This window comes from Elephantulus edwardii, unplaced genomic scaffold (genome assembly GCF_000299155.1).
Source record: "Elephantulus edwardii isolate Elephantulus edwardi_28Jun2011 unplaced genomic scaffold, EleEdw1.0 scaffold00593, whole genome shotgun sequence".
In the NCBI taxonomy this organism is placed as follows: Eukaryota; Metazoa; Chordata; class Mammalia; order Macroscelidea; family Macroscelididae; genus Elephantulus; species Elephantulus edwardii.
The window spans coordinates 86011-101581 of NW_006400343.1; the positions used below are offsets into that span (position 1 = coordinate 86011).

General features: G+C 38.0%; 1 pseudogene; it reads right to left on the reverse strand.

The window, feature by feature from the left end:
• Positions 1-14447: 14447 nt before the first annotated feature.
• Positions 14448-14798, reverse strand: LOC102867159 (annotated as a pseudogene).
• Between the last annotated feature and the right edge of the window lie 773 nt (positions 14799-15571).

Sequence of the window (15571 nt, forward strand, 5' to 3'; positions counted from 1 at the left end):
TCACTGGACTGGGAGAAATCGCAGCAAGCACAGCAGAGCCACATAGGAAAGATATGGTAATGGAGGGAGCAGACACCTGCAGATGGAGCCACTTGACAGAGATGATTCACAGGGAAGACAGTGGTGGTAGGAATGTGGGCCCTCTGAATGGAGCTGGCCACCTTTGGGCAGAAGGTTGCCTGTGGAGCTGAATCTTGAGCATACAACATACAGGGTTTGCCTCTAATATGATTTTGCTTTGAGAACAGTTGTAATGCCAGTATAACCCTGGCACTAGCTGTTGCCTGACAGCTGGACTGAAAACACAAGAAAAACTGTGGAGAGAGAGAGAGAGACATGAACATAACCATAACCATGCTGCATCCAACCTGACCAACACATCTGCCAAGAGAGAGAGACACTCACTTGTTGATACCTGGTCTATTGTATGCTTGTACAGTGACATAGAAATATGTAGTTTGGGAAGGATAAGTGGATCTCCTTTAAGGTGTAAAGTGGCTTCCTTTCCTATGATGCTATTCATTTTCTGCTAAGACTTACTGTTTCTCTAATGAGGTTTGCATGAGTTAAAGATACATTCTTGTCCTTCAATGAGGACAGTTATAAAAACACTTCATGAACCCAGTTGGGTCAATTATGGCTCATAGCACCCCTCCATCACGTTTCTAAGGAGATAAATCTTTAGGGGGGAGCTCTAGTGGCCTAGTTTGTAGTGTGTTGAGCTGCTAACCCAAAGGCTACAGCTCTAATGGTTTGAATCCACCATCTGCACTGAGGGAGAAAGATGGGCAATATCTTCCTATGTGATTTACAACCTTCAATGAAACCTAGATATGAAACAGTTCTGACTTACTGGAAGAGAGGCAGAGTGGAGAGAGAGAGAAAAAAAATGAGAAAGAGAGAATGAGAGAGAATATCTTTATGGGAGGAAATGGTCTCTCTTTTGCCTGAGGTTGATTTCAGTTAACTTTCTGACACATTAAAACACCAGGGCTTCTTTGAGTTGCTAATGGGTAATATTTTGTTGACTCCAACATCTTGTTCATCTTGGGGTTGGACTTGATAATTTTCCTTTGATAAGGCTTTCCATGTTCTTAATTTCTTTTCTTTTTTTTTTTTGGTATGCTGGAAACTTTTGGGTCATTTTTTATACATTAGGAATATTAACTTGAGATTCTGGCTTATAGTCTTTTTCTCTAGTGAGTATTGTTTTCTTTGTTTTGTCAGTTAGCATCCTTTTCTGGACTTGAACCACTAACTGTTTCTCGTGTAGCAGATCTTGTGTTTTAGTTAAGATCTGCAGTTTTGAGATGCATGTTTCAGAGTTCAGTCAGATATACAGGTAAAGTTTAGATATTTACATTTTGGCTCTTTTTCTTCAGTGCTCATGATTTCTTGGGTTCATTTTATCTGATTGTTCAGCCTGAATAACTGAACTTTTCATATCTGCCTACTTCTGCTGTGAACCTTTGGACTACAGTTAGCCCTAGACTAAAAGTTTCAGCACACCATTTTCCCTCAGTACTACCTGTCTCTTCCTTTCACTAATCAGTAGGATGTTGGTTCAGAATTTATCCTTTGTTTCTTTGTACCTGTTCCACATAAACATGGTTCATAGTTCAATCAGAGATGTGAAGCAGGTAGAGTTTAGCGATTTCTTCTCTGACTGTCTTTTTGCTGGGATTCCTCTGCTCTCTTCATTCATTTCTCAACTTGACCTTACTGAGTCCTCTGCCTGGAAGATTTGTGTGCCCTGTTCTCACTCTCTCATTGCCATGAAGTTAGAACTGACTCATAGCTGACCTTCCAGAGAGTTTTCAGAGACTTTAAATCACATGGGAAGAGACTGACCATCTTTCTCCTGAGAAGGTGGACTCCAACCATTAGATATGCACAGCCATTGGGATAACAGTGCAACTCTCTAGGAACTAGGCTCCGTAAAAACCATAGTGATGAAAACGTATTTGTATAGATCCTCCTAACAGTCATGACTTCCTTGCCAGATTTCAGTGTGTTTCACTTCATTCTGTTACCTTATGTCTATTATGTGATACTATTACATCTCTTCCTGTTATATCCAGAGGGATCTCTGGTGGCCTACTGTCAAGAAGTTGCACTGCAATCCCGAAGGCATGCAGATTGAAACCACCAGGTGTTCTGCAGGATAAGGATGTGCAATCCCATCTCATGTGATTAACTGCTTCTGAAAACCGGCCAGAGGGTCAGCTGTAGGTCAGTTCCAACTCTATGGTACAAAACAACAACAACAATTATATCCAGGTTTTATAGTTCTTTACTTTGTGTGTGCATGTGCGAGCACATACTTTTGTAGAGAAGTGAGAGAGTCTTATTGTCTTTTGATCCATCACACCCAGAAATAGAATAGTGTTAAGATTTGAATACTTAGGGGAAAACAAAATCTGCTTTACTACATAACCTCTTAGAAACCAGATTCTTCAATGAATGTTGATCATTGATAAAGGTAGACTGTTATCTTGTTCTACCTCTTGTTCTTCATAGAAAAGGAGTAGAGGAGGGAGGCATTTTGGAGACAAACATAGTTGGGACCATGAGCAGCCTGTACAATCCTAGTGTCCTGGGTTACATTTGAGACTACAGTAATTTCAGAGAGCCTAAACACTTTAAGAAACCTGTTTATGGCTATTCTAAAGGTACTTTGGTGTCAGAAACCATTTACACTAGAGTACTAACTAAACATTGCCAATTAGAACCCACCTAGCAGCACTGAGGAAGCAAGGCTTCGAAATCTGCTTCTGTAAAGATTACAGCCAAGAAAACCCAACCAAAAAGTTTTACTCTGTGATGCAAGGGATCCCCATGAGTCAGAATCAATTTGAAGACAATAGGTTTTTTCATTTGTTTTTGGCTATTTTGGATCAAATGATGGATTCTACTTAATACAATGCATGTCATAAAGCTTAAGTATTCAGTGTTAGTTGAATCCATTGATTATTTGAGATTAGCAATACTTCTCTCCCTCATTGCCTTCAAGTCAAAACCAACTCATAGCTCACCCTCCAATGAATTTTTAGAGGCTGTAAATCATGTGGGAGGAGATTGATTGCCTATGGTTCTTTCATGGAGCAACTGGTGGGTTAAAACTGCTTGCAAACTCCTTAGTTACTAGGGCCCTAGAGTTTCTAGCAACATTAACAGTCATAAATAAATAAGTTAATAGGTTTTTTTATTATTTTAGAAATATAGTTAACAAAATATTCAGTTTCTTCTTGTTCTTATTTACAGTTGATACATTTCAAACTGTTTTAAAGAAAAGATTAATTTGTCCATGATACAACTTGTTAGTTTTATATTGTGATTGTTATGTTGTTAGGTACCATTGAATTGAAACTAACTCATAGCTGAGCCTCCAGCAGATTTTCAGAGGCAGTAAATCACATGAGAGATTTCCCATCTTTCCTTCACAGAGCAGCTGGCAGATTTAAACCATGTGCCTTGATACAAAGTGTTGTGTCAATGAATTATTTAGGCAGAAGCTCCTGTAATGTTTTTTTTTTCAATTTTTATCTAGTTTGTTGAAGAACCAGAGAGAATAGGTAGGTAGGTAGTGAAATACAGTTTATTTTGTAGTTGTGGTTACGAGAAAGAAGCTTATCACATGAACATCTTAAAAAACACAGAGAATCATTCTAGTATGATTACCAGGGAGGAGAATGGAAGAAGAAGTAGAATATTAATAGATAGTAAAGACAATAGTGATTAGACATTGTTTGTGTTGTAATTAAGGATGTGGATCAAAATGTGCATGGATGGTTGAAAAAAATCTACTTTTTAAACTTTCACTCAAATTGTGATAAAAACGAAGAAGTACTTGAAGAAAGTAACAGCTTTTTAGAATCTATCAAAGAATCAAGGAGAGCTCTGGTGTTGCAATGATTAAGAATTTGGCTGCGAACTGAAAAATTTGAACCCACCCAGTGTCTCTGCTGGAGAAGAAACCTGGCAATATGTCCCATAAAAATAATAGCCTGGGAAATCCTATGGGAAAGTTCTACTTTGTCCTTCAGTGTAGCTGTACAGATCAGCTAGATGACACACAAGAAGAACATTATCAAGGAAGAAAGTGTGTAGGATAGGAACAAATTAAAATTTCTATAACACTGGGATTGAAGTTATCTGGAGGAGTCTGGGCTACATGCACATGAAATATAAAATGTGCAACAATACAATTGTCAACACTTTGTATGTGACTTTTGACTCCCTTTCCTCTTGTTAATTCACCTGGTTATGTGCTGTTTTGATATCGTTGTTGTTGTTTTTATGTGCTGTAGAGTCAAAACTGACTGATAGACAACCCTCCAGTAGGTTTTCAGAAGCAGTTTAATGGCATAGGAGGAGATTGCCCATCTTTCCTGTGGGGCAGGTGGTGGATTCCAACCATTTACCTTTGGGTTAGTAGTACAACTCCTTACCACTCAGCCCCCAGAGTTTCCACTGATATCTTAATATGAATTGGAACCTTTATCATAAGTGATCTTTAATAGGAATTAGATCAAAGCAGCCACATTGATCTAAAATTAGAGATTTGACATTTACTTGTTAATGTGATTATTGTAAATAAGGTGTCCTATAGAACATTATGTTTCTTGAGATTAATTCAAGCATGTAACATCCTAATTCAGAGTTGCCTTCAGTTCTCTACCCTAAGTTTCCATTTATTCAGTGTTTGAGGTGACTAAGGAACCAAGATAACATTTTAGACTTCTAGATTCATTACTGGGCTGTAGTAGCCATCTCCCTTTTGCATCTGGTGACCAGTGCCTATGCATCCCTCTACGGGGGGGATTCATGTAGCCAGTTACTCCCTCCCCTAACCTGGTTTGGAATCCAGTGCCCGCAAGCTACTTTGAGGCTTTAATTGCATGAGTGAGCACTGAAAATGTGATAAACACATTTAGACCAGAATAACAAAACTGTAAGGCCAAAGAATGTTTTTGTGAATATTCTTGCATATTGCCGGCAGGATTCAGTAATTTTTTTTAAAAGAGGTGATTCTGCAAGACTCATCATTTGATGGATTTTTATTTGGTTCTTCTTAAAACCTAATTGCATTTCTGCTGATTCTGTGCCAAGACCACATTAATTACTACCTTTTGATTTAATGTCCTATTTCTGAGGTAGATGAATGCTTGAGTTGAATGGGAGATAAGGAGCCATATTTTCAAGGGGTCATCTTCATGTCTGACAATGTCTGTGTGATAAGGAAGACAGAAAGTCTGTGTTAGAATGAGCGGCACATGGTATTAGACTCCTATAATGAAATGCTTGGCCAAAGAGGATTTTGTCCTTAAATTAGTAACTAAATTGGTATGTGGGAGGAGTGCCTTCCCTAAGATTGCCTTTCCCTGGTAGCTAAAGCTACAGCTAGACGATTCAGAAGTGTTTTTAAGGAGGTGAGTGGATGATGAGGCAATTTTCTTAAGTACTTGAATCCCAATTGTCTCCAGAGGCTCTGAAGCTGTGTTACAGAATAGACTGATTTGATCTTCTGGGATCTTTGCCTGGTTTGTAATTGCACTGAGATTTTAGATGATCACAAATGACAACATGATGTCCTTACCTTTACTCTAAGAGTGAGGTGATTCCTAGATGATATGAAACAAGAGTAGGTTTTATTTTAGACAACTTGGAGGGTGAGACTTCTCATAGTTCAGATTTAGGGTTATGAATATGCATATGGAATATGCAGCTAGTGAGTTGTGGCTACTTGGTTTATTGTGATAGTATAGAAAAAAACCCATTAAATTATAAGCAACTTGAGGACCAAGGAGGTCCCCCCCATATTGATAATCTTGTGTTGTGACATAATGCTTAGCTGTGATTGGTTCTTAGAACTTGGTTGAAAGAATGAAGAGCATATCAAAGTACTCTAGGTTTACTTGAGGAATATTGCGGAACCATGAGGAATAGAGGTATCAATATTGAGAATATTTTTGAGCATTTCTCTGTGCTAGCCCAGATCAAGGCAGCAAAACCAAGTCATGACCTCTGTCTAACCTCAAGCAGTTTGCAATCTGAGGGAGAAGATAAATATATTCAGGGTTTTGAAGTCTTGTGAACAAATAAGAAATTTAGCAATATAGATTTGAATGCTATAGAAAATCAGAAGACTGATTATTTCCTGGCTAGGTCAATATGTTGTTGTTGTTGTTGTTATGTGCCGTCGAGTCGCTTGCGACTCATAGCGACGCTATGTACAACAGCCCTAAACTCCACTCTGTCCTGTGCCAATCGCACTGTCTCTGACACTCCCATCCCAATTATCCCAGTCACTGAATCAATCCACCTCATAGAGGGCCTTCCTCTCCTGCGCTGTCCCTCCACCCTCCCAAGCATGATGTCCCTCTCTAAGGACTGGTCTCTCCTCACAACATGTCCAAAGTATGTTTTTTTTTCTTTTTACTAGAAAAAAGGTCAATATAGATAAGTTTATAAGGAGATATATAATTAAACTTTCATTAAAAATGGTTGTTGTTGTTATTTACTGTAGAGTCAGAACTGACCCACAGCTGACCTTCTGGAGAGTTTTCAGAAGCAGTTTTATTGCATGAGAAGAGATTACCCATCCTTCTCCCACCAAGCAGCTAGTGGCTTTGAATTGCGTGTCTTCAGAATTGCAATGAAGGCACAATGAAGGCATCAGAGTTCCATTATTAATAATGACACTAGGAGTCAAATAGACTAGGAAAAAGTACATATCATTTATTTCAATTAAGAATTTTTTTTTCCTTCTGGCAACTATGCCTATCTTAATTTTTCAAGACTCTCAAATGTTTTCTTGTCTGTGAAGCCTTTTTATCTTTTTTGGGGGACAATGGATCTGACCATTCCTCTCTTAATATATCCTTTGCTACTTGTATAGCATCTCTGATGCATTTATGGCATTTTTAATGTCTATCTGCTTCTTTTTCTCAGGATGCAGAGCCCAATTATTATGTGTATCAGCAGTGATTTGTTTGGCTGCAAGGAGCAGAAAATGCAATTAATAGAGACTTAAATAACAGTGTATTTATTTAATTCAAGCTCAGATACTCAAACTGTCACATTGGAACCAACTCATAAATGACCCTTCCATTGGGTTTCTAAGGCTATAAATCACCCAAGAGGAGATTGCCTGTCTTTCTCCCATGGAACCTCTAGTGGCTTTGAACTGCCTTTGACTTAGCAATACAACTCCCTATAGTCTCTTCTAGGTGGATAGCCCTCAAGGACCCATTTTTTCCTATCTTTCAAACCCATCATACTTAAGTTCATTGTTCTTATCTTCATGATTGCACAATGTCAGTACTGTATCTCATAATGATATTATGTGCAAGAAGAAAGAGGGCAAATGCCAGCAGGGCTTGCCAGAAGTATGTTCTCTGGAGAATAAAACCTTTTATGTAATTTTATCCATAACTGGATCACATGGCCACCCTTAGTTACAAGAAAGTCTTGAGAATTTTTCTGGCCTTTTTATAAGACAAAGGCTATGGGCCAATGATATGATGGATAATAATTGTATAGATATTGCATTGTCATATTCATGATTGGGATCACTTTCAAAAATGTCCTGACACATGTCTGATCAATTATGTCACATGTTGGACATTTTAGCATTAAATACACCATCTCAGTGGTAATCTCAAGGAGAAAAATACATCTCATGCTGTATTTTTTCTGAATTACTTTTATTGGTTTTAAAAGTGCAGCCTGAATTATGGTTTCAAACTTGACTTTGGCCATTTTTCAAGTTGAAGGCTATATGATCAGAGTGGGAAGTAAGCAGTACAAGAGAATGGGCTTCCAGCAACCTGGCCCCTATGACATGGAGGAAGCCATTTAACTCTGTAAGTTGATGAACTTGATAAATAAGCTGTCTGATTCCCAAGATTCTGTGATTTCTCGATATTCCTTTAGCTTTCAAGACATTCCTTCTTCTGTCTACTCAGTATAGGGAAGAGGCTACAGCATTTGACAGGCTCCCTTGTTCAGGTTTTCAAACAACATAAACCTCAAACTCAATGCTAATAAGTTGATTCAGACTCAGTGATCTGCCACCAGGTTTCCAAGGCTCTAAATCCTTATGGGTTTTTTTTGTTTTGTTATGTACTATTGAGTCAGAACTGACTCATAAATGATCCTCCAGTGAGTTTTCAGAGGCAGTTAATCACATGTTGTGGTGGAGCTGGGGGGGGGGTGTGATTATTCATCTTTCTCCTGTGGATTCAGACTGTGTTCTTTTGGGTTGGCAGTGCAACTTCTTACCCCTAAGCCACCAGAGCTCCCTATGGACTTGAATGTGTCAGGGATTGTGAGGATGGTATGAGACAGGATTTGGTTCAGGTCTGTTGCTCATAGGGTCGCTATGAATCATACTCAATGGCACCTAACAACAGCAGCAGCAGCAAATTTTATGGGAAGAAACTCCTGATAGTTTTCCTGTGGAGCCACTGATAGATTTGAACTGTCAAACAAGGCCTTTTGCTTAGAAGCGCAATAGTCTATGGACTATGCCACCAGGGAATTTGTTTACTTTCTGTATCAGCACAGAGTCTCTGGGTATCAGTCTGAGATATCCCTTATTGAACTGGTTGGAACAAGAATGAGAGCAGTTGGAAACCCTTGGACTCGCTAACCTTTGCTGCTGACCTGGGTTTTGTTCCCCATTGCTTCTGCAGGGCCTTCTTTCCTGCTGTGATTTATGAGTTTATATGTCTTTCACTGTGTTACTTAGAAATTTGTAGGCTTTAAAGTCTCTTTCCATATCCAAGTAGAACATGTTTGTTTTCAAGTGTTAATGCCTTTATCCTCACTTACTACACAAACAGGAAAACCCTATAGTGATAACTTTTAGACAAAATCCTTTCCCCAGAGACCACGCTTTCCTCTGCAGGCTTTCCATTCAATTGTTTAAGAAAGGAAGGGGCATTTCTGAAGGCCTCTCTGTTTTTTAATTGTTTCTATGAAATGTATGTGCAGTTCAGTAGTGGACATTTTTCTTTTCCCTCAAAAGAGATCAAATAAGGGCCAGACATAGAAAGTTCCTACTTAAAGGAAAATTGGCTGGCGTACCAGTTTTTGGTTTGATTTTTTTTTTGTAAGACATTTTTCTACTTGTGTGCTTTTAGAATTAATGAAAGTATACAAACCCACAAATAGCAGAAGGGACAAAATATTCAGAGTTATAGATTCATAAAAGAAGAAATATAGCAGATTCATATATATTTAATAAATATGTTATTTATACAATTTGATGATCAAGAAGTTGTAAACTAAAGCAATAAAATGCTGTTTTTAAAACGAAATTTTTTATTTTAATTATCATCTGAACAAAAGTTTAAAGAAAAATTAGATTTTCATTCATTCATTGCTGCACATTTTACCCCCTCTCCCTCCCTTCCCCTTCCCCAAGCTGACTTTTTTCCACTATTTTACTTACAAAATTCTAATACAAATTCGAACAAATTATTTCAATTTCCCTCTCCCCCCATCAAATTGTACAATCCAAGGATTAATCCCCTCTTCCCCCTGTACATCCACATCCTCCCTCTGCTTCCAGCCTCTCCCACCCATCCTGGCTCCTTATATTCCTTCTACAATAACGGTCTTATACAATATTTATCCTTATGGGACTGAGTTAGTTCACTCAGCATAATTCTCTCCAGTCCCTCCCAAGTTGGGTAATAATTTACAACATTATTGCTCCTGCGTGCTGCATTCCATTATGTGAATGTACCATAACTTACTGTTTTTGAAAAGTTGAATACAAAGTAAGTGTAGGGAGTATACACTCAAAAAAGATTTTTTTTATAAAAAATATCTTTAAAAACTATAGGAAAACGTAGAGAATCTAATATTTAATAGAAAAAAAGCAACTTGCAGCCAAGACCCATCAGACATTGGCTATAATGTCCCTAGTGCCACAACCAAGCTTGTATTTCGGATCATTCTCTGTTGATATACTTACTGTTCCATTTGGTTTTGGATAGTCTTCAGCAGGGTTATGTTTTGCATGCGATATTAATGATATTGCTTGATAATTTCCACACCCTGTCAGATCACCTTTTTTGGAGTGGGAATAAATATGGATCTCTTCCAGTCAGCTGGCCAGGTAGTTGTCCTCCAAATGTATTGGCACTCAAACATGGTCTATTTTATCCTCTGCTCACTGTGCTCTTTTCATTATATTTGGTAATCTATTTATAACAGAGATTTGCCTGGGTTTGCTCACATTTTTTCTTTGAAATTTTTAGTTTTAGGTTTTATGCCAAGATCCTTAATTATTTTCAGGTTTTGTGTATGTTGTGAGGTACATATCTTCTTTAAATTGTCTGCAAATAGCTACCTGGTTTGCTAGCATCATTTGTTACAAAGGCTATCTTCTCCGTCACCTCTGTTTAATGAATTTCATCTTTGGTTTTCCATAGGTGGATGAATTTATTTCTTAATTCTCAGTTCTAGTACATTGGTTTAGGTATTTTTCATCATATTTATATTTTTCTAATGTTGTATAGTACTCTATTGTATGAATGCACCACAATTTCTTTATTAATTCATCTGTTAATGGACACTTGGATTGTTTCTGTCTCTTTGTTATTGTAAATAATGCTACAGTGAACATATTTATGAATGTATGTATGTATATATCCTTATACATATGTATGTATATATGCATATATGTATGTATATATCCTTGTGTTACAGCCCCCCTGTTTTTTTAAGACTACATACCTAGTACTGAGATATACCTAGTAGTGAGATTCCTGGGTTAAACGGTATTTCTTTTCCCAACTTTTATAAGGAAGCACCAACTGTTTCTATAATGGTTACAACATTTTAAATCCCCACCCAAAATGTATGAGAGTTTTCTCTACACCCTCAACAGCATTTGTTGTCTGTAAACAAGCATTTTTGTACACTGATGGTAAAAGTGAAATTGGTACAACCTTTTTGGAGGGCAGTTGAATGTGTCAATCATGCTAGAATTTATTCTATGAAAACAATAAGAAATGTCTGTGAAAACATAGATATGCACAGGTATGTTTTTCATTAGTAAAGCAATAGAGCTATCTAGATGAACATTAGTAGAGGACTGGTTCAATAAATGATAAATATTCATGCAACAGACTATGAAGTAGCCAATAAAAATAAAACAACTTTTTTAAACAAGCGAACAAACAAAATCCCAAACCTCTTTACTTATGATTTGAGTGAAAGTTTACAGAGTAAAAAGGTTTTCCATTTAACAATTTATACATTTTGTGACACTGATTACAATCCTCATATTTACAATGTAGGTATTATAATCAGTGTCACAAAGTGTATAAATTGGTGGCCTGGTACTAAGAAGTTGCACTATAATCCCAAAGGGATATGGTTTGAAAACACCAATTGCTCTGTGGGAAAAGATGTGCAAACTCCTCCTGTGTGATTTATTGCCTCTGAAAACCTGCTGGAAGGTCAGCTATGGGTCATTTCAGACTTAATGGCACACAACAACAACATTGGAAGAACACTCTTTCACCTTTTCCATGTATTTCTTGTTTCTGTTTGTCCTTTTCCCCCTACTCTTTCCTGCCTTCTGAACTCTATCCCTGGATGAATGCTGTCCTTATGATCTTGTGTGGTTGATTATTCTGAGGAGTACATTCCTCCCGGCTGTTACTGTTCACCTTATCCAAAGGTGGTGCCTCTCTGCCAGTTTGAATCTTCACCAGCTACTCAGTGAAAGATAGTTTCCTTCCATCTGATTTACAGCCTCTGAAAACCTCATGTCGGGCCAGCTATGAGTTGGTTCTGACATGATGGGAATGAGAGGGAGTGAGAGAGAGTGTCTGAAAAAGTTGAATCACTGGTAATTTCTGTTCCAGGCTTGAAGTATGACTATGGATAATAATCTTGGGAGGTTCCACTAGGCTTTATCGGATGAGCAAGCTTTGTCTTTCTCCATGTGAGTTTTATCGTTTTCATCCACATTTTTCTTCCACGCTATTGGAGATCTTCTATTCTGATCCCTTTCAGAGTGACCAGAAGTGATAGCCAGGCACTCTTCTGGTATCAGAGTCATGAAGGCTGAGGTTAATGTGGTCCATTGGTTACTTATATAGTTTGAATGTTTTTTCTGTTTTATTTGCTCCCAATAGGGACAGAATAATAGTTGCACTGAAAATTGTTTAGTAGTGGCTGCTCACAAGCTTTTAAGTCCTCAGTCACCAAATGTGCCCTGAACCTATGGTCCTGAGTTCCCATGCCCAGCAACTCATCATAACCCATTCCCTCAGGGTGTTTGGTTATGTCTAAGAAATCTCCACACTCCCCCACTGTGCTCTAGCTCTACTATACACATGGATCTATTTATAGTATATTTATATATATAATCTGCAAAACCTTTACAGTTGTGGATGCAGTCTCATTTGCCTGTACATTCCTGTTCAACTTACCTGAGTATATATCCACTTGCACTTGTAGATTAATGATATTATTGATAGTGCTAGATTATCGGTGTTTTGTTCAATTTATTCCAGAGCTATACTGACTTACTAAACTTCTCATGCAAATTTTTCACAGACTGCTTCCAAAAAGCAGTAATTTTTAGGGACCCAAAGTTACCTCCAATTAACTATATGGCCTATTTTCCTTTCCCATTGTGGTTTTTTAAAATGAAGACAACTCTTTATTGATTGGAATAGAATAATATTCTACATTCTCTAGGTCCATGGAGTTGCTTATCAGTAACTTGGAACTGCTGCTTTTTGTTGGAAAAAGGCCAAGAGAATGAGCCAGATTTTTTTAGCTTTTGTTTACAGTGACCATTAGGAAATTTGGTCAGGATAAGCCAGGTGCAACACATTTCCTTTGGCATGTCCTTTCCACTGAGCCTGGTGTGTTTTTTATTATATCTCTCTAGTTTTAGGAAGCGGTTGAGTGGACCATTGTGTAATGTTACCCATTGTTTCTGTGGTTTTTCATCAGTGACCTATTTATAGGGAAGAACTTGTAAGAAATTATGGTATAATGTGTATTGTATTAACTATATGGATGTTGAAGAAGACATTCCATTTCAGTGCTCTTCTTTCAAAGACACTTGAAATTATCTTTCTATCTAATCTCAAAATCAAAAGTAATGAGGTATCTGGATAATTGGCTTGTTTTCATCTTAAGGATCTTGTGGTTCATGTAGTTGTATTCCTGGTTTAGATTGGGCCATGAAGAGATTTATTTTGTCCTTTAACAAGCCTTTCTATAAGTTGGTGGTTTTTTGTGGTTTTTTTTTTAACATATCTAAACCTGGATTCTATTTTTTTCTTATTTCTTCTAGTCTTGACTTTCTACTTTATTATATTTTTCCTCAAATGCTTTTAAGTTATTTTCTTTTATCTTTTTATTATATGATTTTGTGTAAATGATGTTTAACTCTTCTTTCTGGGATAATTAAGATGAATTTGGTAGGACATGTTACATTTAATTACTGAATTAATATCTATTTAATCTTTTTTATTATCATTGTGATTTGCTGATGATCTCTCTTATTTCTGGTGAGTCAGTTCTGACTGATAGCTGAACCTCTAGCATGTTTCCAAGCCTATAAATCACTCAGAGAAATTGCCCATTTTCCTCCCACAGGACAGCTGGTGGATTTGAACTGCCAGAGAGGTGCAACCTTTGGGTTAACAGAGTAACTCTCTACAGAATAAGCTGCCAAAGCTCTCTGCTGATGATCTAGGTCATAGTCAGAAGTAAATAAGAATTGAAAGTCTGGCTAAACGTCACTCTTAATTGTGCTTGGAAAGGCAGAGGGATGGTGAAATAAAGGAAAACCCTCAATAATATGAAATGGCACAGTGACTGCTGCAGTGGACTTAAGTGTGTCAGAGATGAGGAGGCACAGGATAGGACAGGGCTCAGACCTGTTCATAAGGTCATTATGAGTCATACTTTAATCAATTGCACCTAGTACTGTTGTTGAGCCAGAACCAAGTCATAGCTGACCCTCCAGTGGGTTTTCCGAGGCTGTAACTTTATAGGCGGAGATTGCCCATCTTTCTCCTAAGGAGCAGCTGGTTCTACTTGCCCACCTTTGGATTGGTAGCACAGCTCCCTTCCCACAAAGACATCAGAGAGCATGAAATATGGTTACAACAGAACATATGTACAAAATAACCCTTCCAATGAGTGCATTGAGGTCTGCACAAATTATTTCTTGGACCTTCTCTAGCAAGTTTCCCTTAGTCTTGGTATGTTTCACTATAAAGTCTTTAATAGAAGAAGTCTATTACAACTGATTAACAGAAATAAGGACTAGCCCATTAGCCTAGTCCCTGGTGAGTGTCATGTTTCCCTATATCCACTTGATATGATTTAGTCTTCACTTATGGTAGCCATAGGAAAATGTCCCCCCTCCCCCCCGCCTTTAACATAAAAAGGCTTTATTTGAAGGAAGGGGCCTCAGACAAGCCGAAGCCCACGTTGTCATCTGACTCCTCAGATGACTCCTCCTTTCTTCTGCTCTGCTGCATCGGAGGCAGAGCCAGCAGTTGGTGATACAGAGCCAGGGGCCGAGGAGACGGCCACAGCACCACCAGCAGGCATGCTGGCAAGTTTACCAATACTCTGGGCAATAATGTCTCCAGTGTTCTTCCCACTTAGCTCACTGATGATTTTGTTGAGCCTGTAGTCATCAGCCATTATGCCCACACTGTCCAGAATCTTCTTAATTGGCACTGGGGGAACAGTTGTCTCGTAGTTGCGGCCAGGAGATAGGACGCGACGTAACACATCTCGGCAGAAGCGGAAAGGCCAAAAGTCCCATTTTTGTTACCTGTCTTAGACAGGTTTGGTTTTTCCCCATTAAAAGAGTGTTTATTGCCTTGGTATAGTTTCATATAATTATACATAACATTCAGTAGTTTCAAATCTAATTTTATATATTCAAAATACACTTGGACTCTTTCTCATGCATTAATACAACTATTTAAAAAAACACACCAAACCAACAACCCATTAGAACAGTAAACTCAGAATTTTAAGACTGGGTGTCAAAACCTGCTAATTCATAATTCAATGCTTCCTTGTAGTAATGAGTCATATAACTTCAAGTAGGTTTTTAAAAGCAAGCTGATTAAATGAATTTATATGTGTTTGAAGAATCGATAACCCCCTCTTTCATTTTCTCAGTAAAATACTTAAATGTCTAATCCCTGGAGAAGGACATGATGCTGGGAAGGATGGAGGGTCGGTGAAGGAGAGGAAGACCCTCAGCCAGACGGATTGACACGGTGACTGGTGCAATGGGCTCTTGTGTGTCAGGAAGTGTGAGGATGGCACAGGCTAGAACAGGGTTCAGATCTTTTGTTCATAGGGTCACTGTGGGTTGTATTCGACTCCATGGAACCTAACAACAACAATGCTTGCATCCCACAAAAGAGAAAATAATGTATTGGATACATAAATCCAGATTCTCACATTTACCTATTCTAAGGAGGTAATAATAGATGAAAATAATAATTTATATTACATACTGATACAGTACATAATACAATAGGTCATATTG